The sequence below is a fragment of the Staurois parvus genome, unplaced genomic scaffold, assembly GCF_062004578.1.
Source record: "Staurois parvus isolate SC_StPar_1 unplaced genomic scaffold, SC_StPar_1.0 ptg000031l, whole genome shotgun sequence".
Taxonomy (NCBI): Eukaryota; Metazoa; Chordata; class Amphibia; order Anura; family Ranidae; genus Staurois; species Staurois parvus.
The window spans coordinates 13,869,771-13,894,697 of NW_028317827.1; the positions used below are offsets into that span (position 1 = coordinate 13,869,771).

General features: G+C 41.4%; 1 protein-coding gene across 3 annotated transcripts in view; it reads left to right on the forward strand.

The window, feature by feature from the left end:
* Positions 1 to 24,927, forward strand: part of CSRNP3 (cysteine and serine rich nuclear protein 3) — a 143,682-nt gene that overhangs the window by 78,960 nt on the left and 39,795 nt on the right. The window contains exon 1 of one of the 3 annotated variants that reach the window (XM_089660214.1): positions 10,696 to 10,974. The exons of the other annotated variants lie outside the window; for them this stretch is intronic. The gene's annotated coding sequence lies outside the window, so the exon portion shown is untranslated. Of the gene's footprint in view, positions 1 to 10,695; positions 10,975 to 24,927 lie in introns of those variants that run through there. 3 annotated transcript variants of the gene reach the window in all.

Sequence of the window (24,927 nt, forward strand, 5' to 3'; positions counted from 1 at the left end):
TACAGAGTGAAGAGGGAGAACAGCAGGGATTTTAAATCCCTGACTGCTACACTGGCTGCGTGGGCACTGACAGCTCATCACCCACCCAAGTACAGTGGGGATCAGGGGTGGTGGGCCATGTGTACAGTGTTCACCTTTTCTTTTCATTTTTTTTTTAAAAGGTGAACTAACCCTTTAAATTCACAGCTTTAGTGACTGTGCTGTCTATTGACCAGGACTATGGAAGATTATGAATACCACCTAGCCAACGTACCAAGCAATGACTTGGAGGAAGCTAAAAATCTTTGTTTTAATCCATTGTTTTCATTTTCTTTATTTTCATTTCCTTTATAAACATCTATTTCCACACGTTCTTTGCTCTCATCAGCTGCTCTTTAAGGCATCCTTCCCACGCATATTTCATACGCAACAGAATGCCAAATGAATCATATTTTACTCCCTTCCTTCTCTCCATCATTGAAAGCGATTCTTACAAGGACAGCAAGCTTCTTAATGAATGGGCTACATACATTAATGTATGAGTGGTGTGTGCCAGTCGTCGATATTGTATAGGATGTACAATTAATCCAAGAAAAAGCTCGAGCATTCAGAGAAAAAAAAAAATACTCCAGTGAGGCAAAGAGCACATACAGACGAGAATTTTTTTTTTTTTTAAGTATTCACTGCTTGCTTGAAACGTGACTAGACTGCAAAATAATTATTCAACTAAACTGAATGTTATCCTATTGGGCAATACTTCCATGCAACACATTTTGCGTTATTTCGTTTTTTGTATTAAACTGACTCATTAGGCTGTGCTTTATAAAGCAAACCGTAACATTCACAAAAGACTGTTTACAATTTAAAGGAATAAATGTATACATTCAATATTTTATTAGTTAGTGATGAGTGTAATGTTTTCAGTGAAAATTATTTCACCTTGAAATGACAAATTTAGATGTTGGCAAAATTTTGCCAAAGTGTGAAATCTCAGTTTCACTCATGGAACTGCTCTTGTTGATCTACTCTTTTTATCTTTATCTAAAAGGTGTGTTTTTATAGGGGGTGCTTTATTTAGGGTAGATTAGGGTTCTGGGTTTTTTTGGGTTGTGTGTGATTCATTTATTTCTGTTATTTTTGTTGCTTTAAATATTTTATTTCATTTTTTACTGTTTTTATTTTCTGTGAAAAAGAAAGTAATAGGATCATTTTTTTTTTTGCATGTGAACAGGACTAGAATAGCTGAAAAGAGGTTTTGTAAGCTTCAAAAGCCATTTAAAACCCATTTTATCCCTAAAACCACCAAAAACCACCTTGATTTCATCTTCCCAATTGGCTCCAAAGCATTTCACCAAAATTGGAAAATTGTGCCTATAATTTGAGAAAGTGAAAAGTCAATTTCACACATCCCATTTAATAAATAAGTCCAATGAATGGTCATTTATTTATATCTTTTTGTCTATTTAGAATGACTGTTTGGCAGGAAAGCTGTCAGTCAGGTTTAATATGAGCCTACTATAACCCAACAGTTGTGTGAATTTTCAGGGCCATATTATGTCTGTATTAGTATGGAACTCAACATACACAGTAATCCCAGACACTGTCTGATCTGAGACAAAGCATACTCAGAATCAACGTGGGTGATTAATCAAGGAGCTGAAATTTTTAATAAATACAAAAGAATTTCTATTAGTATTTAAATGGGAATAAACTAACAACATCAATGCTGACAAAGACATGCACCTATGTTGTACATACTCAGTCAAAGGTATAGATGAGTCAAGGACTCTGCAATATAACACACACAAAAGGAAAGTATTACATACACAATTGGCAAGTTTTCAAACTGCTGAAGAAAAATGAAATGAGAATTCTAATTAAGTGTTCTTGCATGGCAAGACCACTTACTGTTATCTCACATACACAGTGGGGATCGAAAGTTTGGGCACCCCAGCTAAAAATTTGTATTAATGTGCATAAAGAAGCCAAGGAAAGATGGAAAAATCTCCAAAAGGCATCAAATTACAGATTAGACATTCTTATAATATGTCAACAAAAGTTAGATTTGATTTCCATCATTTACACTTTCAAAATAACAGAAAACAAAAAAATGGAGTCTGCAAAAGTTTGGGCACCCTGCAGAGTTAATATCTTGTACTGCCCCCTTTGGCAAGTATCACAGCTTGTAAACGCTTTTTGTAGCCAGCCAAGAGTCTTTCAATTCTTCTTTGAGGTATCTTTGCCCATTCTTCCTTACAAAAGTCTTCCAGTTCTTTGAGATTTCTGGGCTGTCTGTCACGCACTGCTCTTTTAAGGTCTATCCATAGATTTTCAATTATGTTGAGGTCAGGAGATTTTGAAGGCCATGGCAAAACCTTCAGTTTACGCCTCTTGATGTAATCCCCCGTGGATTTAGAGGTGTGTTTAGGATCATTATCCATTTGTAGAAGCCATCCTCTCTTTAACTTCAGCTTTTTCACAGATGGCATCGTTACCATCCAAAATTTGCTGAAATTTTATTGAATCCATTTTTCCTTCTACTCGTGAGATGTTCCCTGTGCCACTGGCTGCAACACAACCCCAAAGCATGATTGATCCAACCCCATGCATAACAGTTGGACAGAGGTTCTTTTCATTAAATTCTGTGCCCTTTCTTCTCCAAACGTACCTTTGCTCATTCCGGCCAAAAAGTTCAATTTTAACCTCATCGGTCCACAGAACTTGTTTCCAAAATGCATCAGGCTTGTCTATATGTTCATTTGCAAAGTTCAAATGATGATTTTTGTGGTGAGGACGCAGAAGAGGTTTTCTTCTGATGACTCTTCCATGAAGACCATATTTGTACAAGTATCTCTTTATAGTGGAATAGTGTACCACAACTCCAGTGTCTGCCAGATCTTTTTGGAGGGATCGTGCAGTCAAAAGTGGGTTTTGAATAGTTTTTCTCACAATCCTGCGAGCTGTTCTGTCTGATATTTTTCTTGGTCTTCCAGATCTTGCTTTAACTTCCACTGTTCCTGATGACTGCCATTTCTTAATTACATTCCGAACAGAGGATATTGACATCTGAAAACGCTTTGCTATCTTCTTATAGCCTTCTCCAGCTTTGTGAGCGTCAACTATTTTCAGTTTCAGTTTTCTAGACAACTGCTTAGAAGAACCCATGGTTCTGATTGTTGGGGCAAGGTCAGATGAGTCTGGGCATTTAAAACCTTTGAGATTGACATAACCTGGTCTTCCCAGATGATGAATGAGAACAATCCATGACACTGGCAGGTCTCAGCTTTGCAAAGGGGGCAGTGCATGCTATAAATTCTGCAGGGTGCCCAAACTTTTGCAGACGCCATTTTTTTGTTTTCTGTTATTTTGAAAGTGTAAATGATGGAAATCAAATCTAACTTTTGTTGACATATTATAAGAATGTCTGTCTAATCTGTAATTTGATGCCTTTTGGAGATTTTTCCATCTTTCCTTGGCTTCTTTATGCACATTAATGCACATTTTTAGCTGGGGTGTCCAAACTTTCGATCCCCACTGTATATTCTTATTATTATAGCCAAATTTACCACCCTAACTCCTCCCACAGTTTTTACACTACATAGACAGTAATACACCGAAATGTGCGAATTGTTCCCGATTGGTGTGCTATTACTTTGTGGAACGTTTCGCCGAATGGTTCACGAAATATTGGCGTTTTTGTGTGAAATTGGTCCCATAGGAATGAATGGCGGAATGTTCAAAACTAGAGTGGGAGCTGACAAAAGCTAGAGTGTGAGCTGAAAAATCAGGACATGATTTCTAAACTACCATCACTCTCTCATTTTCAAGCCCACCTACATCAAAACGTTCAGCTATCCCTGCTGCCACTAAAAATGTCCACGGCTAAGCCATAGTCCTGATAGTTTTCACAATATGACCATTTGTTTGCAACTCACGCCGCCCATTGACATTCATTGAAACTCCACTCTAGCCACCTCAAATTTGAAGGGCAATTTCTAAACTGCAACTGTGCCTTCATTTTTAATATTTCAGAGACATACTATGCATCTAAATGTAGGTCTGGGTCTTGTGATTCTCATAATATAAAGCTCTTTGGTGTAGGATTTAGAATTTATAAACTACAATCGTTTGAAGATGGCAACCGCCAGTGAAGTGAGCAAGCTGGAGCAGTTTGTTTTTAACCGCTCTTCTCTGCCCTTGCTGTAGAGTGAGTTGCTATAGGAACCCAGGTGTGTGAGCAGGCAGCAGAGTGACAAGCCACTCCACCCAGTTACTCCGGCCACTCCAGTTGTAGACTATTGGTGGAGGCAAGAACCCTTCACACAATTTCCCCAGAAATTGTAGCTTTTCTAGTTAAAGACTGTTCTCGGGAATAAGTTCAAAGTAATATAGCAAAGCCCATATTATTACCGTATAATCGGTTGAGAAACTATGAAAGCCTAATTGAAAAGGCCCCTGTCATATGGGGCAGACACCGCCTGCGATTAGCTTGCTTAGCTGATCCCCGCTGAACAGGCAGGTGACAGGTCCATGTCTGCTCCGCTTATGCAGAGTGGACATTGACACAACCCACTCTCCTCTATGGGTGGTCAGAAATAAACAGACTACCTGTCCAGTAACACCTAACTGCCATCTGATCCGATCATTTATTTATTTTCACACAACCACTTTTTACTTTATTGTCCATTAAGTAATGCTTTGGACCATGTTTATATGGTAACACTGATGGTGAATCAAGTCTTAGTCACATGCCTCTAAAGCAGCCGGGGGGGGGGTCTGGCAAAACTGGTCAGGCAGATCATTACCCATGTCTGCACTGATAGCGGACCAAATTATGGACTGATAAGTATACCTATTTTCTGTGCAAAATGAGTAATATTTAATTCCTATGAAGCTATGGGTCTTAGAAGGCCACTATCTTTAGACTGCAATCTTACCCATAATCTCTAATCTGCATTGGGGCTAAAACATACATGGGACATCTGTGCTGGCTAATTGAACCGGAATATGTATGTGGATGCCTTTTAACAGCAGTAATTTGTGTGAGGGAGGTTGACGGCTATACATGGTGAATCTGGGTCAACAGATATCCTTAGAACACTTTCACAACAACTCTGTTTCCTCCTCTGGACCACATCCAGCTGTCCCCTTCTTGGTTTGGATTTTCGTGGCTATAACAAGTGTATTGAGCCTTTATCTACATATGGGTCTTTAAAGCGATTCTAAAGGTTTTTTTTTTAATAACAAACATAGACCTGTTAGTTTAACTTCTATAGTTGGGAAGATACTGGAGAGTTTAATAAAAGACCACATAGATGAGTTCTTGCTGGGAAAAAATATTTTAAGCAACAGATAGCATGGATTCATGAAAGACAGAAGTTGTCAAACAAATCTTATTTCTTTTCATGAGGGGGTGAGCAAAACCTTGGACAGAGGGATGGCGGTGGACTTGGATTTTGCAAAAGTGTTTGACACAGTTCCCCACACACAGCTAATGGGTAAGGTAAAGTCTACGGGCTTGGAAAAGTTGGTATGTAAATGGGTAGAAAACTGACTATAAAAGATCGTATTCAGAGAGTAGTGGTTAATGATTCATACTCTGAATGGTCTGGGGTCATCAGTGGTGTACCCCAGGGTTCAGTGTTGGGACCCTTACTTTTTAATATATTTATAAACGATATAGGGTCTGAGATTAAAAATCCCATTCAGTCTTTGCAGATGACACCAAGCTGTGCAGTGGAATAACATCCTTACAGGATGTCTTCAACTTACAAGCCGACCTCAATGCACTGTGTAATTGGGCAACTATGTGGCAAATGAGATTTAATGTTGATAAATGTAAGGTTATGCACTTGGGGGCTAAGAATTTGCATGCATCATATATACTGGGGGGGGGGTACAACTGGAGGAATCAATGGTGGAGAAGGATCTGGGGGTTCTGGTAGATCACAAGCTTAATAATACGACACACAAATCTATCTCTCAACCCCCCACCTCACCACCTCGGTCTCCGCCCGAATCACACACCTGCTGAGCGACATATCAGACTGGATGTCGCTCCACTTCCTTAAACTGAACCTCTCCAAAACCGAGTTTCTTGTCTTCCCTCCAGCCCGGACACCACCCCCCATTAACTTCTCCATCATGTCCAACAACGCCACCATCAAACCCGCCCCGCAGGCCAGAGTACTTGGTGTTATTTTGGACTCCAACCTATCCTTCCAGCCCCAAGTCCACTCTTTAACAAACTCGTGCAGACTCCACCTCCGCAACATCGCCAAAATCCGCACGTTCCTAACTCCAGAAACCACTAAACAGCTCATCCACTCCCTCATCATATCGCGACTCGACTACTGCAACTCCCTCCTCACTGGCCTGCCTCGCCGCTGGCTATCCCCGCTTCAGTCCATCCTGAATACGGCTGCCAGACTCATTCACCTTTCCAACCGCTCCGTTTCCGCCACCCCCCTCTGCCAATCCCTCCACTGGCTTCCGATTGCGCAACGGATCAAATTCAAAATCCTAACGCTGACGTACAAAGCTGTCCACCATACTGCCCCGAACTACATCACTGACCTAATATCCAAGTACCGCCCAGCACGCACACTCCGCTCCTCACAAGACCTCCTTCTCTCTAGTTCCCTGGTCTCCTCCTCCCATGCCCGCCTCCAGGACTTCTCCAGGGTGTCACCCATCCTCTGGAACTCCCTGCCCCAACCCATCAGATTATCACCTACTCTCCTCTCCTTTAGGCGCACCCTGAAAACCCATCTCTTCAGGGAAGCCTACCCGCCCCCTGCTAACTTGCCGACCTCCTCCACTCTTCCTACCACTCCATCCCCCACAGCTATCTCCTCCTGTGCCACCATCCCCTCCCTCCTAGATTGTAAGCTTGAAAGAGCAGGGCCCTCGATCCCCTCATGTTTTGCATTGTATTGGTATTGCTCTGTCACATGTTCTGTCCCCCTTTGTAATGTACAGCGCTGAGCGAACTATTGGCGCTTTATAAATACTGTATAATAATAATAATAATAATGGCATGCAATGTCAAGCTGCAGTTTCTAAAGCGAGCAAAATCCTCTCTTGTATTAAAAGAGGTATAGACTCCAGAGAAAGAGCTATCATATTACCCCTGTACAAATCATTAGTAAGACCTCATCTAGAATATGCAGTTCAGTTTTGGGCACCAATTCACAAAAAGAACATTGGGGAACTGGAGAAAGTACAGAGAAGGGCAACCAAACTGATACGAGGCATGTAGGAGATCAGCTATGAGGAAAGATTAGAGGAACATGTATAAATACATCAGTGGTTCATATAGTGAGCTCGGTGTAGAGTTATTCACCCTGAGGTCAACACAGAGGACAAGGGGGCACTCTTTACATCTGGAGGAAAAGAAATTTAATCTCCAAACACGGAAAGGTTTCTTCACAGTGAGAGCTGTGAAAATGTGGAATAGACTCCCTCAAGAGTTGGTTTTGGCCAGCTCAGTGGATTGCTTCAAAAAAGTCCTGGATTCTTTCTTAGATACACAGAATAGAACTGGATACTAACATTTATAGGTAAAGTTGATCCAGGAAATATCTGATTGCCTCTCAGGGGATCAGGAAGGAATTTTTTTTCCCAGCAGGTGCAAATTGGATCATGTTTTGCTGGGGGTTTTTTTTGCCTTCCTCTGGATCAACTGTGGGTATAGGATTATAACTTTTTTTTCTATGGTTGAAATGGATGGACTTTTGTCTTTTTTCAGCCGGACTAACTATGTAACTATGTAACATGTCTATACTTACTTGTGTGCAGTGGTTTTGCTCCCGCTTGCTGTCTCAGCCAATGAAGAGACAGAGATCAGGGACAGCTGAGGCTGGTGTGCACATCGATGGATCGCGAAGGGGCTCAGGTAAGTAATGAGGGGGCTGGGGGCACTGCTGCACACAGAAGGTTTTTTACCTTCTTGCATAGAATGCATGAAGGTAAAAAACCTTGAGCCTTTACAACCACTTTAGGTGGAACCATAATTGATGCAACTTCAATTACCAAGCACATAGGGACTTACTGGGCCTACCTTTTGTCCATGATATAGTGTCATGCCCTGAGAAACAGTGATTCATTCAACGTATATTTTTTGCCATTTGCTTTAAAGATTGACTGGGGGGGAATGCTAGCTCAGCATGCTGCACATTTATTAGCCTTGAGGCCACCTTGTCAATCCTTGTCTACTTTCAATGGCTGTCCCTTTGTTTCTGAGAGCTCTTAGTTTTGATTGATAATTTAAACCAGTCCTATACAAAGATATGACAATTATAATTAAATTATATATATGTGATACTAAGTTTGAAGGTTTGAAGGAAATTGATATTTAGACATGACTTTTGATATTTTGTTTAGTGGGTCTATGTATATGTTCATGTACTTTGGCTTTTAAACAATACAAAAAAATGAGTAAGTCAATGACATCTGTCAGTTTTAGATTTTTCATTTCTGGATATATGAATCAACTAGGATGACTAAATATACAATATCTGTATACATACAATTACTTTTTGGGTTGAGGTGTTGAGCAAAATCCACTCCTTTTTACCAAAGTTTTTTTTATATACGTCTGTGGTATGCTCCGCTCCCCTCTGCTATACATGAATAAAAAGGTGGCACCTGGTAGGATCAGCGCAGGGGCGGACTGATCATTTGGAAACTCGGGCACTGCCCGAGGGCCCGGGATCAGTAGGGGGCCCCATGAGATGCCCCTGGTACCTTTTTCCTAGGCTTTTTTGAGTTTGGGCAAGGGCACAGGGGCCCCAGGATCCCCTATTGCCTGGGGGCCCCATGAGTTGTCAGTCCGCCCCTGGATCAGCGTGTTTTATTTTACTCGCTATAGAGACTGGTTGTCATGCAAACATTTCTACTTACCATAAATTAGGCTTTATGTTTCATACAATTTTCTTTTATTAAAGGGAAACTTTTACAATCCTAGGCAATTGAAGATGAGCATATGAAGAAAAAAATTATAAGCAGAAGTTACCTTCAGATAAAACGGCACATTAAAACCATCAGAACGCTTAGCTGAAATTATATGTAAATTGCAAATTTTTCTGTTGAGATCGACATATTGGCATTTGTAGGCCAAGTGCTTAGGGAAACAAGATTAAGGGGCCAGCACCAAATCTCATACTTTACATTTTTAAAAAAATATCTGAGTATTTATTTCCTCTGGCCACCTCTGGACATCGGTGGCTAAATTCAGCAGGACAATTGTAGGGGGAAGAGAGAACGTTAAGATAAGTCAAAATGTTTCATACAGTTTATGAAACAGTGGTATATTTAATATTTAATGGGGTCTGCATATAAAGCAGACCCCATTATTAGGTAACCAAGATTATCTTTATGATTATCATTGTTTTCTGATTACTACTAAATTGCAGCGTGATTGGCATTACACCTCCAGTCACATCGATCCTGACTTTGAAATCGTGCGACTTCACTGTAAGTTGCACGATTTCAAAGTCGGATGTCATTGCAATTTGAGGTGCGATTTGCAAGACATCTGACACAGATTTCTATGCAAATTGCACCAAAAGTAGTGCATGCACTACTTTAGAAGTCAGAACTGCACCGATATGACCGCTGTAATTGCGGACAATAGGGTGTGACTTGGCATGCGATTTGCAAGTTGCACAGCATGCAAATCACATACCAAGTCGCACCCAGTGCAACCGGAGTCTTAAAGTGTTACCAAACCCAGGACCCTGCATTCCCTATATCTGCGCTCCCAAAGTACACAGAACATGAAAATGCAAATAATTTAGTAAATATAAACTGCTAAATACCTTTTCTCATCAGCAGCTATAGCGGTATTGTGACTTTTATCAGTGTCCAGCAGAGCACTGGTTACAGCTTGTAGGAGGAGTCTTCATTATCCCCTGATTGTCCTATGAGGCTGCATAACCCCTGACCCTCTGTCTGGACAGTGCTGATTGGCCATGTGTTAATCACATGCACTCTCCCCAAAAAAAAAAAAAAAACTCTCTAGCAATACACATCAAACTGAGCATGTGCAGTTGCCCCCAAGGCTTTGTGCTATCAGCAGATGAAATGGGGACAGTAGAAGAAGGGGAGGACCAGAGAAGACAGGATCAAACAGCCTTTTTTACACAGTGCAGAGGATTAACCCCTTAGGTTCCACAGTGAGTATAACAAGCATGCTTTACTGCATATACAGACTGATTTTACTGTTGTGGGTTTAGTAATACTTTAACAGTCACAAAAAAGTCATATATTTTCTGATACATCCAACCTCAGTGACCAAATAAAAAAAATGTTGCCTGAACAGATCAATATTTATATTTAAAATCAAACCTTTCCGTGGATCACTGAATGTGCGCTGCCGTAAAATAATTATCTGCAGTGTTTTATTGCACAACAAAACGCCAATAAAATTCTGGGAATCCCACTGATTGATGGGCTGACTGCTTTAGAAGGCTGTTTCCCTAATTTATTAGACACTCCTTATGGATATATATGTATTTTTCTTTATTTTAATGAAAACCACACCGTTCGAGGCCTCTTAATGATTTGCCGTGGATTAATGACTTCAAACAGCTTGGCTGATTCGCTGGCCCTTCCTCTTGCTAAGATTCAGCTGATAAAAATATCCCTAGACAGTGAAATCAGTGGATGCCTGCTTTTTTCAGACAAGCCTCCCATGTGATCAGCATCCAGGCAAGCTCAGTGAGATTGTGTAGCTGTTCGACAAGCAGTAGGTAATGAGTCTTTGTGCAGGCTGGAGCTCTTGACAGTGAACAATAAAACATATGCTAGCAGCTATAAAATACTGCTTTGGGAAACTTGGAGAAAAAAAATGGTCTATTTTTATGCAGAAGACGGTTCAGATCTATGAGATTTCTATGTTTTAGAAAGAAATAATCATCAAGATTCCATGGATTGTAATTAGAAGCTGTGCATAGGAGGAGTGCATGGATTGGGGAAAAGCAGTGTGAGCAGGTTGGTGGTCTCTGTTGTATTATTTATTTCTATAAATGTATTCTAGAATAGATGCATTGATAACTTGAATACTGTAAAATAGGTGTTTGTACATTTTATTGCTAGAATGGCCTTTTCTCTATGCAGATAATAGCATGGGTAATAATATATTTTATTGCTAGAATGGCTGGTTGTCTTAAGGCAGATACAAGAGTGTAAGTCTAATAAAATAATATACTCCCCACTTTTTTTTTTTCTTTGACATAAAACAAATGGCTGAAACTGGCAATTTTTTATTTATTTATTTTTTTTTTTTATTTTTTTTTTATTCCTTTTTAAATTTGTGTAGCATTTTTACTCTGGCAGTTGAATTTTCTCTTTTTTTAATTCTACAATTATGGTTCTACAATCCCCTCCTTCTGTGGGGTGTTTGTTTTTTTTTGGGTGAAATGTATTTCTGCTTGATTTAATTGGGGGGGGGGGGGGGGGATAAGATTCTGCCTGCAGAATAGAGCGGTTCATCCTGGAATTTTATCCTCGTCCATCAGCATTTACCCTAAACAATTTGGCACTTAATATTAGGCTTTCTAATTTCAATTAAAGTGTCTTTGTCTTGGTCCTGATTTACTTAACAATTGCTGTCTACACCAATTCTAAACAAATGGCCAGCAAATCAGCAGGATGTTGTTTGGGCTTAACTTGAAATTTTGCCCAACAATCGCCTTTAATTGTGTGTACTTCGCAGCTTAAACACAATGTAAATTGGGGACTGACAAGACTGTGATCATGATGTGGAAACATATTTACTAACATTTTAACATTGTCTGAAGCTAAATTAACAACGATATTTGCCTATAATGTTCTGACTATAAACAAAATGTTTTTTTATTTCAAGCAGTAATAAAAATGCAAATACAAGAATCATATTTCTAGGCGTTACATTTACTTGTGAATAAACAAAATGTATTAAAAAAAATGCTATATAATCCAAAACTTGCCAGATGTTTGATATGCGGTGTTAAATGTCAAGTTATTTAGTGCTCAATGTTTTCTCTAAGCTGTTTGGGCCTATACCGGCCTCATGCAAATTAGACAACAGAAGCTTTAACTGCAGAGACAGAGGGAGGAGCCTGGGGCTCAAAGGTCATTGTACAGCTAAAAAGCTGAATGGGGAAAACTGCTGGATGCAACCGCATCATCCTTTGCTATAAAGGCAATGTTCGTCTTTGACTGCCTATGCATCTGAAAGCTCTAGGGCCAATTGGACATCCCTGCTCTGTCAACACCATGCAGAATTGTATCTATGTACCCTATCCATGTACAATGAACACTGTCTTTACTGAACATACTGTATTTATAGGTATTAATGCACTATGTTAATAAGAGCTCACCTTTTCATGGTTGTTAGGCAAGATTCAAATTTAATAAAATTAATTTTATGATCATGTCAAGGTGGATGCTAAGTAGATCAATAATTAATATACACATCTGAATGAAATGAGAATTGGCTAATATTTCTATGTGGATTTATTTTTGCTCTGGCTACGTACATTCGGATATGCTCTGGCCTAGGGAGACACCTGGAGCATTGTGGGTGTTTCATGAAATTAAAGATGGCAGCAAGTCCATTGTGTGCAGACCACCTTGGATAAACACAGCAAGGTGCAATCATAAACTCTCTCTCTCTCTATATCTCTATATATATATATATATATATATATATATATATATATATATATATATATATATATATATATATATGAGAGCTATTGTGTATGTAATATATTATGAATTAAATAAAACTATACATAGAAACAATGACTTGTGGCTGTTCTTTCTCCTATACCTACACATGCTATAGATCTGTCTGTGCTTTCCACACTAAACTACATGCAGCTGTGTGTGGGGTGGTGGTTTTTTTTTTTTCTTCTATCTCTTCACACCTGTGTGCCTGGGAAACTGAGTTGATGTGACTCACTGAAATGGATACCTACTGCTAGATTTAAAACTAGTGTGTTGAGCAGCCTGAGCTCCTTCTCCTGCGGTTTATGGGCACTTGGCAGTAGGTTCTGGCACATGTCAAAGGTCCAAAAATTGGCTGTTCTAAAAGCACATATGGAGCCAGATGGCACAGTTGACCTAATACAAGGAGGTGATGTGACCCAAGGGTCCAAATACAAGTCATCTGCTGTGCATTGTGGTTCCATCAAACAGCCCCTATGTCACTGTTTGACACAAGACAGGTAAATTGTAGGTAGGCTTTTAAATTTTTTTTTTTTTTTTTTTTTTTTTTTTTTACCACTTAAAAGTTCAGTGCATGTACCCTCTTTTTAGCCTTTCACTCTTCCATTGACTGCCAAAACAAGCGGGCTCTGTTCACACCTGTGCACTGTGGGAATGCTTGAGATTTTTGCAATGCACAAAAATGCATGTTTACCTTGTTGATGGGGCTGCCATTAAGAATGAACATGTGTTGTAGTGCTCTGCAATGCATGGCAACTTGAGTGCTGCATTATAAAAAAAAAAATAAAAATGCACTTCTTTTGGTACATGAGGTTAACCTATTCAAATAAATGGGTTCTGCTAATGCAGCTCATGTTAACGAGCTGAAAAAAAGCACATCAACGCGTGTTTGTTACCACCGTGCATGGATATAACCCTAGCCTAATGCACTAAGTGAAGATTAAATAAGACGTGTTTTTTAGGGTTAGTTTTTTGTTCACTTTTCTAAATTAACCTGAAATTTTCCAATACTTGCAAGTATAGAGGGTCATGTGACCTCTGTCCGTATTCCCACTATGCACTGCATGTAACCGGAGCAGCTAATTCACATGCACTGTCACATGAGGGCAGAAGGGAAGAGCATTGGCTCTGTGCAAAAGCTGACAAAACCCATTATGAAGCTTGCCCAGTTTGCAATTGGAGAAGCGAGAGTATAGGGAAGATGCAGAATAGGTGGGTCATCAAGCAAACCTGTTACTGTGCTCTAAATGGAAAATGTGCTGGACTTTGGGGTGTGTGTGGTTTATTTTTTTTTTTTGTGTGTGCCAGTATGTTCTCTAAAAATATTTCTCTATTCTCATCTACTTTACCAAACCACATGGTGCCTTATCGATTTTGTGCTTTTACCTTGCAACACTGTGCTCTCAGGTTCAGTTCTTGCCACTGGCACCATCTGAATGGGGGTTTGCAGACTTTTTGCTTTTTACATGGCTTTTCTTGCTCCTTTCATTCCACACTTCAAAAACATGCCAGTAGTTTGATCACTTTTCCAGACTTAATTGGCCAACATGGGGGGGGGGGAAATACATGAGCTCCATCTGACATCACCCAAGGCCAAGTGTGTGTGTTGCTTGCAAAAGTAACATCCAGTGTCTATTGTACTTGGGCTTTGTTTTAACTATGCTAGTCAGTCAATCTCCTGGTGCACAAGGAGGCAGGTGGGAAAATTCAAGTAACTCAATGGCAGGTGATTTATTTATTTCGGGTAAAAAATAGCGCTGTCAATTTACATATATATATTGAACATCCACATCAGTCCCTAACCCTCAAGGGGTGTACAATCTAAGGTCCCTAACTCACATTCATACATACACATATTAGGGCCAATTTAGACAGGATCCAATTAACCTACCAGCATGTCTTTGGAGGGTGGGAGGACACCGGAGCACCCGGAGGAAACCCACGCAAGCACAGGGAGAACATGCAAACTCCATGCAGGAGGCGCCATGGTTGGGAATCAAACCCATGACCCATTTTTACTGCAAGGCAGACATGCTAACCACTAAGCCACTGTGTCGCCCATATAGAAAGGTGTGTGTTTTTTTTGTTTTTTTGTTTTTTTTTTTTTAATTAAAGAACTAAAATGTGTACTGACCCAGCCTAGGAGTGGTTGTTATGGGCACAAGCAGAGCATTTTTCACCAAGAGAAAACTTGCTTAACGTGAGCCCATGGCCCCCCCCCCCCCCCTTTTTTTTTTTTTTTTTTACACACACACACGTTTTGAAGAAAGTACAAGCCAGGCGGCACTTATAGGTTTGAGTTTCTCCTTTAATGTCAGTCTCTGTGGTTTAACTTTTGATTTGTTTGCTTGGACATTAACATTTTCAATTGATCATTACTTGCAAGTATGGAATTTATGTATGAGGCCTATGTGTATGGTAAAAGCATAACTCATCACAATGCAATGTTGCGTAGAGATGCTGTTTTTACAGTAGACTTCCATAGCTGTGTTCCTACTGAAAATGGAGCATAGGATAGCAGATTTTAAGACTAGCTGGCTTTGTGTTCATTGTCCATTTTAAGTATGGGTTGAGCAGCCCATAGGCAAAGAATCTGTCTGAGAAATCACGATTTTTAGTCTGTGGTAGCAAGTAAACCCCTGGCAGCCAAGAGCTGTTGAGTAGGAACCCTTTGGGCAGGTTGCAAAACCTGTCCTAGCTGCTTTTGTTCAGCCCTGCTATAAGCGGCCAGCGTCTGCCCGCAATGCTCTCCTGCTTCCCCCTCCCCTCTCAGGTCAGAGGACCTTGCAAGCTTATGAGACTATCTGCTGTCCCGAGGGCAATGAAATTGTGCCTGTCTTCAAATTTTGTGATGGGCCGTCTGAGAAAATAACCAATAGTTAAGGGTAGGAAATATTACATTTCTGACAAAAACATGCTATAGTTTCCCTTAAAACCATGTAATTAACTTCTTCTAATTGTCAAGTCTGTTTTTATTGCAATCTACTAATGAAAAATGTGCTACCGTAATTTTGGTTTTCTTCCCTTTTTTTTTTTTTTTTTTTTTTTTTTTTTTTTTTTTTTTTTTTTTTTTTTTTTCTTTTCCCTCCTTCCCAGTTTAGCATGATCGAATTATCAGTTCATATGATCTAGCTGTTAAATGTTAATTTCTCTGTTGCATGTTTGTTGAATAATCGGCACTGAAGTCTTTGGTTCATGCAAAGATCTCAACTCATACTGTGGTCCAAATTAGGCATTGTCCATAAATCCACAGGATTATCCTTAGTGTGCCAGCGAGTACAATGGATCACTTCTGAAGTGGTCCCTTGTTAATTAGGCAGGACAGCATACTGAACTATTTTGTGACCTTGTAATGCGGCAAAGAGGCTACACACTGAAAGAATGAGTCCTGTTCCTGGTGGGAGTAAATGGTGATAAATCGGTCTGCATTCTTGATAGATAAAAAAAAATATATATATATTCAATTTTATTTTGCAAGTCCACAACTATACTTTATTTTCATTCTGTGTGACCAGCGGAAACAACTTCTTTTAAATGGGCATGCCGCTTTTATTATATTCTTGGCAACACATCGCTTTTTTTTTTTTTTTTTTTTTTTTTTTTTTTTAAATCAAGGCTGTATATACATTATTTTTTAGTCTATTGCCTGAAATAGGGTATTGTAGCTTGTACAATAATTCCAATTTAATCTAATTGGGGCCAGGAACCTGTCCTACTGTACCCAAGCTGCTTCCAGACTCTTCTTACAGAGCCCATTTGCTGTATGCCAGTACAATGTTTCCAAACCACCCCCTTGGTATAACTTGGGTTTGGTTAAAGAACCCAAGCAATTCTGTTGATGTTTAGTCCATCCCTTTTTTAGGTCTCTTGATTTTATTACCTTTACTTGTACAGAAAAATCCTGCATCTACTAAAACAGAGCCAGCAAATTAGTGCTCAGAGCGGTATTAAATCCAAAAATGCCATATATTGCACCTTACTGATCCTTAAATTTGGTGGCTGCATTAGTATTTGGCATTTTTTCTGTTTTCACCTGGTCATCTGTCCAGTAACCTACTATGGGGTTGATTGACTAAAACTGGAGAGTGCAAAATCTGGTGCAGCTGTGCATAGAAATCTAGTCAGCTTCCAGGTGTGGGTGTGTTTTGTTAACCACTTGAGCTCCTGAGGATTTACCCGCCTTAATGACCAGGCCACTTTTTGCTACTCGGCGCTGCACTAATTCAACTGATAATTGCGCGGTCATGCAATGCTGCACCCAAACAAAATTTTACACCTTTTTTTTTCACACAAATAGAGCTTTCTTTCGGTGTAATTTGATCACCTGTGCGCTTATTTTTCACGCTATAAACAAAAGGCCAAAAATTTTGAAGAGAAACAATATTTTTTTACTTTCAGCTATAAAAAATATATAGTAAACTCAAAGTTGGTTATAAATTTAGGCCAAAATGTATTTTGCTACATGTTTTTGGTAAAAAAAAATCCCAATAAGTGTCTATTGATTGCTTTGTGTGGAAGTTATAGCGTCTATAAACTATGGTATAAATACTGCAATGTACGCCATTTTTCTGCTATACAGCGCTGCGCTAGTTTAACGGACAATTGCGCGGTCATGCAATACGGTACATAAATGAAATTTACTCTTTTTTTTTTTTATTTTTTTTTCCCACAAATTGAGCTTTCTTTCGGTGGTATTTGATCGCCTGTGCGGTTTTTATTTTTTGCGCTATAAAAAAAAGCTGACAATTTTGAGGAAAAAAAACAATATTTTGGACTTTTGCTATAAAACGTGTCCAGTAAAAAGAAAAAAAATGCAAAAATCAAATTTAGTCATAAATTTCTGCCAAAATGCATTCTGCAACATGTCTTTGCTAAAAAAAAAAAAAAAAAAACCCAATACCTGTAAATTAATTGGTTTACGTGAAAGTTATAGCGTTTACAAATGGCGGGAAAGATACTTTGATTTTTTATTTATACTAATAATGGCGCCGATCGGCACCTTATGGCGGCAATCAGCGACATGACGGTGACCAGCGACTTATGGCGGGACTGCGGCGGACATTTTGACACTGGGGGGGAACTGACTTGGGGTCACTGACATCCCCAGTGACACCAATACAGTGATCAGTGAAAAAAAACCACTGAAACTGTACTAATGTCACTGGGGAGGAAGGGGTTAACATTTTTAGAATTTGCTGTGTAAGGGGAGTGTTTTACTAGGGGGCAGGGGTATGTACTGGATGGGGGGGGGGAGGGGGGATCTGATCGAGGGAGAGAAACTCTTCTCTCCCTCTTCAGCTTGTCGGTGAACTGTCGCAGGGCTGTGTGTAAACAATGCAGCCCTGCTCTGTGTCAGTGATCACCGCTCATCGTGGGAAAACGGCCGGTAAAAACCGGCGGTGGAGACCCGCTGCTGACACCCACGGGACAGGTAGGGCGGGCGCGCGCCCCCTACCTGATTTGAAGGCAGCCGGTTTAAAACGTGATTTTGCCTACGAGCGCCGCCCTGCCACCGTTTATATGCGGTGGCTGGGCGGCAAGTGGTTAAAGCGGAGGTCCAGTGGGAATCAAGTCACCAGCTACAAAAACTGTATCAGCTGACTTTAAAAAAAAAAAAAAAATGGACACTCACCTGCCGCTCGATCCTACAGTATTCACACCAGCCAGGTTGATCGACCGTCCCCTCACCACCGGCATCTTCAGTGTGGGCACCCGGCTGTGACAGCTTGCAACTTCACAGCCGGGTCTCCACTTCACATGCACGAAGTGCTGTGCTTTTTGTGAATGGTCCCGTAGTCTTCTGGGACCTCTCACGTGTCCCAAAAGACTACGGGGGGGTGAAGGACAACTTCTGCTTGCAATCAAATTGGGGGTGGTTACCTGTCAAATTTCGGGTACCCCTCTCCAGGCCCCAAAGGTGCTAATCCTTAACAGGGAGTGGGGGACAAACAAAGCCTTAGCCCTGGTTCTCATATATGCGGTCCGCGTCTTGCGCGGGCATGAGAGCCCATTAATTTGAATGGACTCCCGTGCCCCAGAACATGCAGGGAAGAAGTCCCTGCACTTCTTCTGAAAACGCAGCCCACATGGGAACCTCGATTTCCAGTGCGGGCGGCGTGCCATTAGAATTAATGGCACCCACCCGCGGGTCCGCATTCTTCTGTGTGGATGGTGGTGCTGCACGAATGTTTGTGCGGATCCGCACGGCACCACCCACGCATGTGAACCTAGCCTTAAAGCAGAACTTTTGCTTTTGGGTGGAGCTCCATATTTAATTTGAACAAGCTGAAGATAAAAGCTGATTACCTACCATGCACAGCTGCACCAGATTTTGCGCACACCTGTTTCAGTAAATTAACCCCTTTGTGTTAGTGCCTCCACTTCAGATGAAGGAACAGATAACCTTGGACAGCATTGTTACTGGAGGAAAGGGTGTTTTAGACTAGTTATTAGCCAGACCACCAAGTAAAAAAGAAGGCAAGCCTAAAAAAAATAACACACCAAGAATTCGTAAGTTGCAGTATAATTGCTTTTGGGTTTGAGCCCTCATGCACACTTGACGTTTCCAAGGCTACGTTCACACTAGCGTTGTGTGCAGGCGTTTTTACCGCTTCCTTAACGCCTTGGACAATTCTGCACATTGCAGCACATGGTGCTGTTCTAATGGGAGCGTTAGCATCGCTTTGCGGCAAAATGGACTCCTCTGGTCGAGTCAGGAGGCGTTGAAGCCTCCTATTCTAGTCTATGGTGCCTCTCTGTTGCGGGGCATTTGCGGAGCGGTAACACCATTTAAACTTCATTATAGGCGTTTGTGGGGTGTTTTTTAACGCTCGGTAACCGCTGCTAAACCGCGCATTAAAAAATGCTCTGCAAACGCCGGACCAATGCTTGCCAAACACTATAGGGGCATTAGGCAAGCGTTGGTAAAACAGTCAAGTGTGAACGAACCCTAATGCAGGCCATAGATGGGGAGAAAAACGGCCGATTTTTCGTCCGAAAATAAAACCGGCCGATTATCTTATCGTTAGTGGACGATTTTGTCGGCCGTTTTTCGTGTATTTTGGACTTTCAGATTATCGGTGATGTTGGAAAATTTTCGAAAAACGCCCGACTTTATCCTCATTGATGGTCAAAAACGAACGATCGTTTTCCGAAAAAGGATCACAAAGGCCACAAAATGACATCATTTCCCGTTATAGGTTACTCATTAATCGGCCGATTTTCGTAATAATTGGTGGTCAGGTAAGTTTTTTTTTTTTTTTTTTTTTTTTTTTTTTTCCGACCGATAGTTCGTTAATCGGCCGAAAATCTGCCGTTTTTCTCCCCATCTATGGCCTGCATTACTGAGGTTCATTTACCAAAGGCAAACTGGCTATTCACTTTGCAAGGAAATTTTGCCCTAGTACGTGGTAAATGAGTTGAAACTCTGCTGACTTTCATGCTCCCCAATCAAACCCCCCCCCCCCCCCTCTTAATTTTGCTTGCACATGATTGGGAATCATGTGGCAATGGGAATTTGCAAAGTCTAAGTTCAAGCTCTGGGGCAAATTTCCTTTGTAAGGATCAACCTGTTTGCCTTTAGTAAACCAACCCAATAGTGTATGCAAGAGAACCTTAATCCACAACTTTTTTTTTTTTCTGTAATTCAGGCAGAAGAAATATTATTTTTTATTGGGCTGCCACCTAATGGCATAGGAAAAATTTAGTAAATGTCAAAGCTGCATTTTATATGACGCAGAACTTTCATTTTCAGTAGAAGGAATTGAATAATTTTTGCAGAAAACCTGAATTCTGCTTTTCAAACCCAAGTGCTGATTTAGGCGCTTGACTACAACACATACTAGTGAATCAAAAACTAAAGTTGTAACAAGGTTCAAAATGAGATTACGACTATGGACTCTATATGAAAATTGTGGTGTGGGGTTGTGTATCACTTGACCCTTCCTTCTAGATTGTAAGCTCTAATGAACAGGTCCTTCTTGACTCCTCCTATATTGTAACTGTACTGTTTACCCTCATGTTGTAAATTGCTGTGCAAATTTGTTGGCACTATGTAAATCCTATATAGTAATTAGCAGCACATTGATATGAGTGAACTGCAAATGAGATGACCGCCAACTAGTGGTTAAATATCTTGAGCTGCGAGGAGATTTAACCGCCTGTGCAGCCCTAGCTTATAGGGGCTCTATGTCTGAAACTTGAAAGGTAAAGTGCAAGTCTACTACTCCCAGGCATGCTGCCCTGTCCAGGGCCTACACATGCTGGTGTAGGGTGTTTTGGCTCCCAAGTGCTGCTAGAGTTCCTCCCAACCTTGCCTTTAACTGGGCATAGACGCGCCCGCAATATCGCTGCAGGAGGGATTTACCTAAATGGGGCCTAGCACCTGCCTGCTGTAACCAAACACTATTCAAGTACAGAGCCAGCTATTGGCAAAATGCATAACTGCACTTGCCTACAATCCCCTTTCATGGTCCCAGTACATACTTTTTATTTCCAATATAGCAAAATTGCTTCTTCTAAATACGTGTGTCTGTTCGTTCATGAGCTATGTATGCCCTCTCTCTGTTTATCACTGTTAAAGGTTTTCCTCTGCTCCAAGACTTTACTGTTCCAATTGGCCTTTTTTAACTTTGGTAAATTGTGAATTTTAGTAGCTGTTCCCCCTCCCTTTTTTTTTTTTTTTTTTTTTTTTTTTTTTTTTTTTTTTTTTTAAATTTCCTATACTGGAGATGCAACAAGAAATTTAAAGGAAATTTCCTCGACATAGATCAGTATCACTAATACATTTTGTGCCCATTGGCTGGCTTCCCCCTATATCAACACCCCCCCCCCCCCAGTGGCTATTATTTTTGTTGCCAATAAATGTACTGGCTTCATATGCTAGAACCTATTTTACAGTCTTTTTTTTTTTTTTTAACATCAATTGGCTTCTCTTTAAAGTGTACCTGCCATGTGTTTGAATAGGGTGCAGGAATCCTTACTTTTTACAGTGTTGGATGTCTAACAGACTTGACATAAACACATTTAATGAGTGAACTGCTGTATGTCTGTTCTTGTGCTCCCATATTCCTTATCCTTTGTGGATACAAATATGGGAACTTAATTGCTGGCTTATTTATAAGGCTGCTATCCTCATCTTGGCTTCACTACAGTCACTCACCTAACATAGGATGGGACTCTAGACTAGACTTTGCTGCTTGCATGCTTCCTCCAAGTCAGTAAGTTGCTATGTAGGGAAACCAGGTCTAGGATGACAACTCTGGAGTGGCATCTTTATTATTCCTACAACTTCTATAATCTCAACATTACTTTAAGTACCAGGTATCATCTGTAGATATTTCCTAAGAGAATTTTATGCTGTGGTGCTCATACATTTTTAGCCGGTAATAGTTCCCAACCAATGGTAACATGCCTCGCTATCACTCAGGGTCTCGCCAAGAGGTAACCCCACTTAAGTGCAAATCTATATCTCCTGGCGTATGCTCCTTCTCTTTTGGCCCAACCCCCTTCCCGCTTAAATACCCTCCTGCTTTGGGAAGCACCAGGAGCCAAACCGGACACACCACAGCTCTTTAATCATTAAGTCGCTGAGAAGTACCGTATTTGCTGGCGTATAAGACGACTGGGCGTATAAGACGACCCCCTACTTTTCCTGTTTAAAATATAGGGTTTGAGCTATACTCGCCGTATAAGACTACCCCTCTTCCAACACACACCAAATAAAAATGAAAAAACATCAGATTTGATTTCAATATGGTATGCTATTTCAGTATGGTATTCCAATGATGGGGTGCTATTCCTCCCACTGACACCAATGAAGGGGCACTATTCCTCCCACTGACACCAATGAAGGGGCACTATTCCTCCCACTGACACCAATGAAGGGGCACTATTCCTCCCACTGACACCAATGAAGGGGCACTATTCCTCCCACTGACACCAATGAAGGGGCACTATTCCTCCCACTGACACCAATGAAGGGGCACTATTCCTCCCACTGACACCAATGAAGGGGCACTATTCCTCCCACTGACACCAATGAAGGGGCACTATTCCTCCCACTGACACCAATGAAGGGGCACTATTCCTCCCACTGACACCAATGAAGGGGCACTATTCCTCCCACTGACACCAATGAAGGGGCACTATTCCTCCCACTGACACCAATGAAGGGGCACTATTCCTCCCACTGACACCAATGAAGGGGCACTATTCCTCCCACTGACACCAATGAAGGGGCACTATTCCTCCCACTGATACCAATGATGGGACACTATTCCTCCCACTGACACCAATGATGGTGCCCCATCATTAGTGTCAGTGTGTGAGGAATAGTGTCCCATCATTAGTGTCAGTGTGTGAGGAATAGTGTCCCATCATTAGTGTCAGTGGGAGGAATAGTGCCCCATCATTGGTTGCAGTGGGAGGAATAGTGCCCCATCATTGGTATCAGTGGCAGGAATTGCGCCCCATCATTGGTATCAGTGGAAGGAATAGTGTCCCATCGTTGGTATCAGTGGGGGGGTGGAATAGTGCCCCATCGTTGGTGTCAGTGGGGGGGTGGAATAGTGCCTCATCGTTGGTGTCAGTGTGGAGGAGCAATAGTGCCTCATCGTTGGTGTCAGTGTGGAGGAGCAATAGTGCCTCATCGTTGGTGTCAGTGTGGAGGAGCAATAGTGCCTCATCGTTGGTGTCAGTGTGGAGGAGCAATAGTGCCTCATCGTTGGTGTCAGTGTGGAGGAGCAATAGTGCCTCATCGTTGGTGTCAGTGTGGAGGAGCAATAGTGCCTCATCGTTGGTGTCAGTGTGGAGGAGCAATAGTGCCTCATCGTTGGTGTCAGTGGGGGGAAGAAATAGTGCCCCATCGTTGGTGTCAGTGGGGGAGGAACAGTGCCCCATCGTTGGTGTCAGTGGGGGAGGAACAGTGCCCCATCGTTGGTGTCAGTGGGGGAGAGGAATAGTGCCAAGAGTGTCACAGCATGGTGCTGCTGCACACTTACTGGCTGCTCCCTCACTCAATTTTCGTGGGGCCGCTCGGCTCCGCCTCCTCGCCGGTGATTGGTCGCCTGTGTGCCTTTCCAGTGCTGGCGCCCAATCACCGGTGAGGAGGCGGAGCCGAGCGGCCACACGACCATCGAGCGGCCGAACTGAAAAGGAGCAGCCGCGCTTCCTGGACCGGATCGTCGTGGGACCGGGACCGGAGCCAGGTAAGGTACAGCAGCCCCCTGCCTGCCCCTGTACTTAGTGTCCCTTCCGCCACCGCGCCGCCCCTGGAAAAAGTGCCGCCCTGACACCGGCTCGCCGTATACCGGTGTATAAGACGACCCCCGACTTTCCAGAAGATTTTTATGGGTTAAAAAGTCGTCTTATACGCCGGCAAATACGGTAACTCCTTTGTAATACAGCAAATTACTTTTTGGCACCTACCTACATGCTTTCTAAAGATGATGCATCTAGAAAATACTTCCCAACAAATTTCAGTTGGGCTTTAATTACATCATTTTGTACTGAAACGGGTATTCTTGTTCTGAAACTGGAGCTACATTATGTGGTCATTTTTAAAAGCGTATAGCTGTTGGTAGAGAATTTTTAGGGAATTTTGCTGACATGGGTAAATACAGTTCTACCTAGTTTTGGGCTGCAGCTGCATTTCTGGAATGCTGTCTAGATTCTCAGTATACAGTCTACAAGGCATGACCATTTCCCCAGTTTGTATGTAAAAAAAAAAAAAAATATATATATATATATAAATTTTACATACAAACTGGGGAAATTGCCATGCCTTGTAGACTGTATACTGAGAATCTAGACAGCATTCCAGAAATGCAGCTGCAGTCCAAAACTAGATATGGATATAGATATATTCTTTTTGTCTTAGTTTCATCCCTGGCCATGTGGGATCTCCTGCATGGTAGAGGTTGGGGAAAGACCTGGCAACCTACCCTGTAAAATAATTGCTAAGAGAATTCATGGAAAAACAAGTGCCGGTCCATGCAATCGCCAAGGGTCAAATACGACTAGGTGTTTTTTTTTGTTTTTTTTTTCTTCTTTGCAACATTAGAGGTTTCAACTCTCATGTAAATAGCTTCCTTTAAAACTGAACTAACCCCATTGACTGTTGCCCACAATGATTATATTCAAATCATGCTATGAAAGATAACTGCCACAGTTCCTTGTGCTCTCAACCGAACTGTCAAGCCATCTGGTGTCATAACTGATCACATGTGCAGC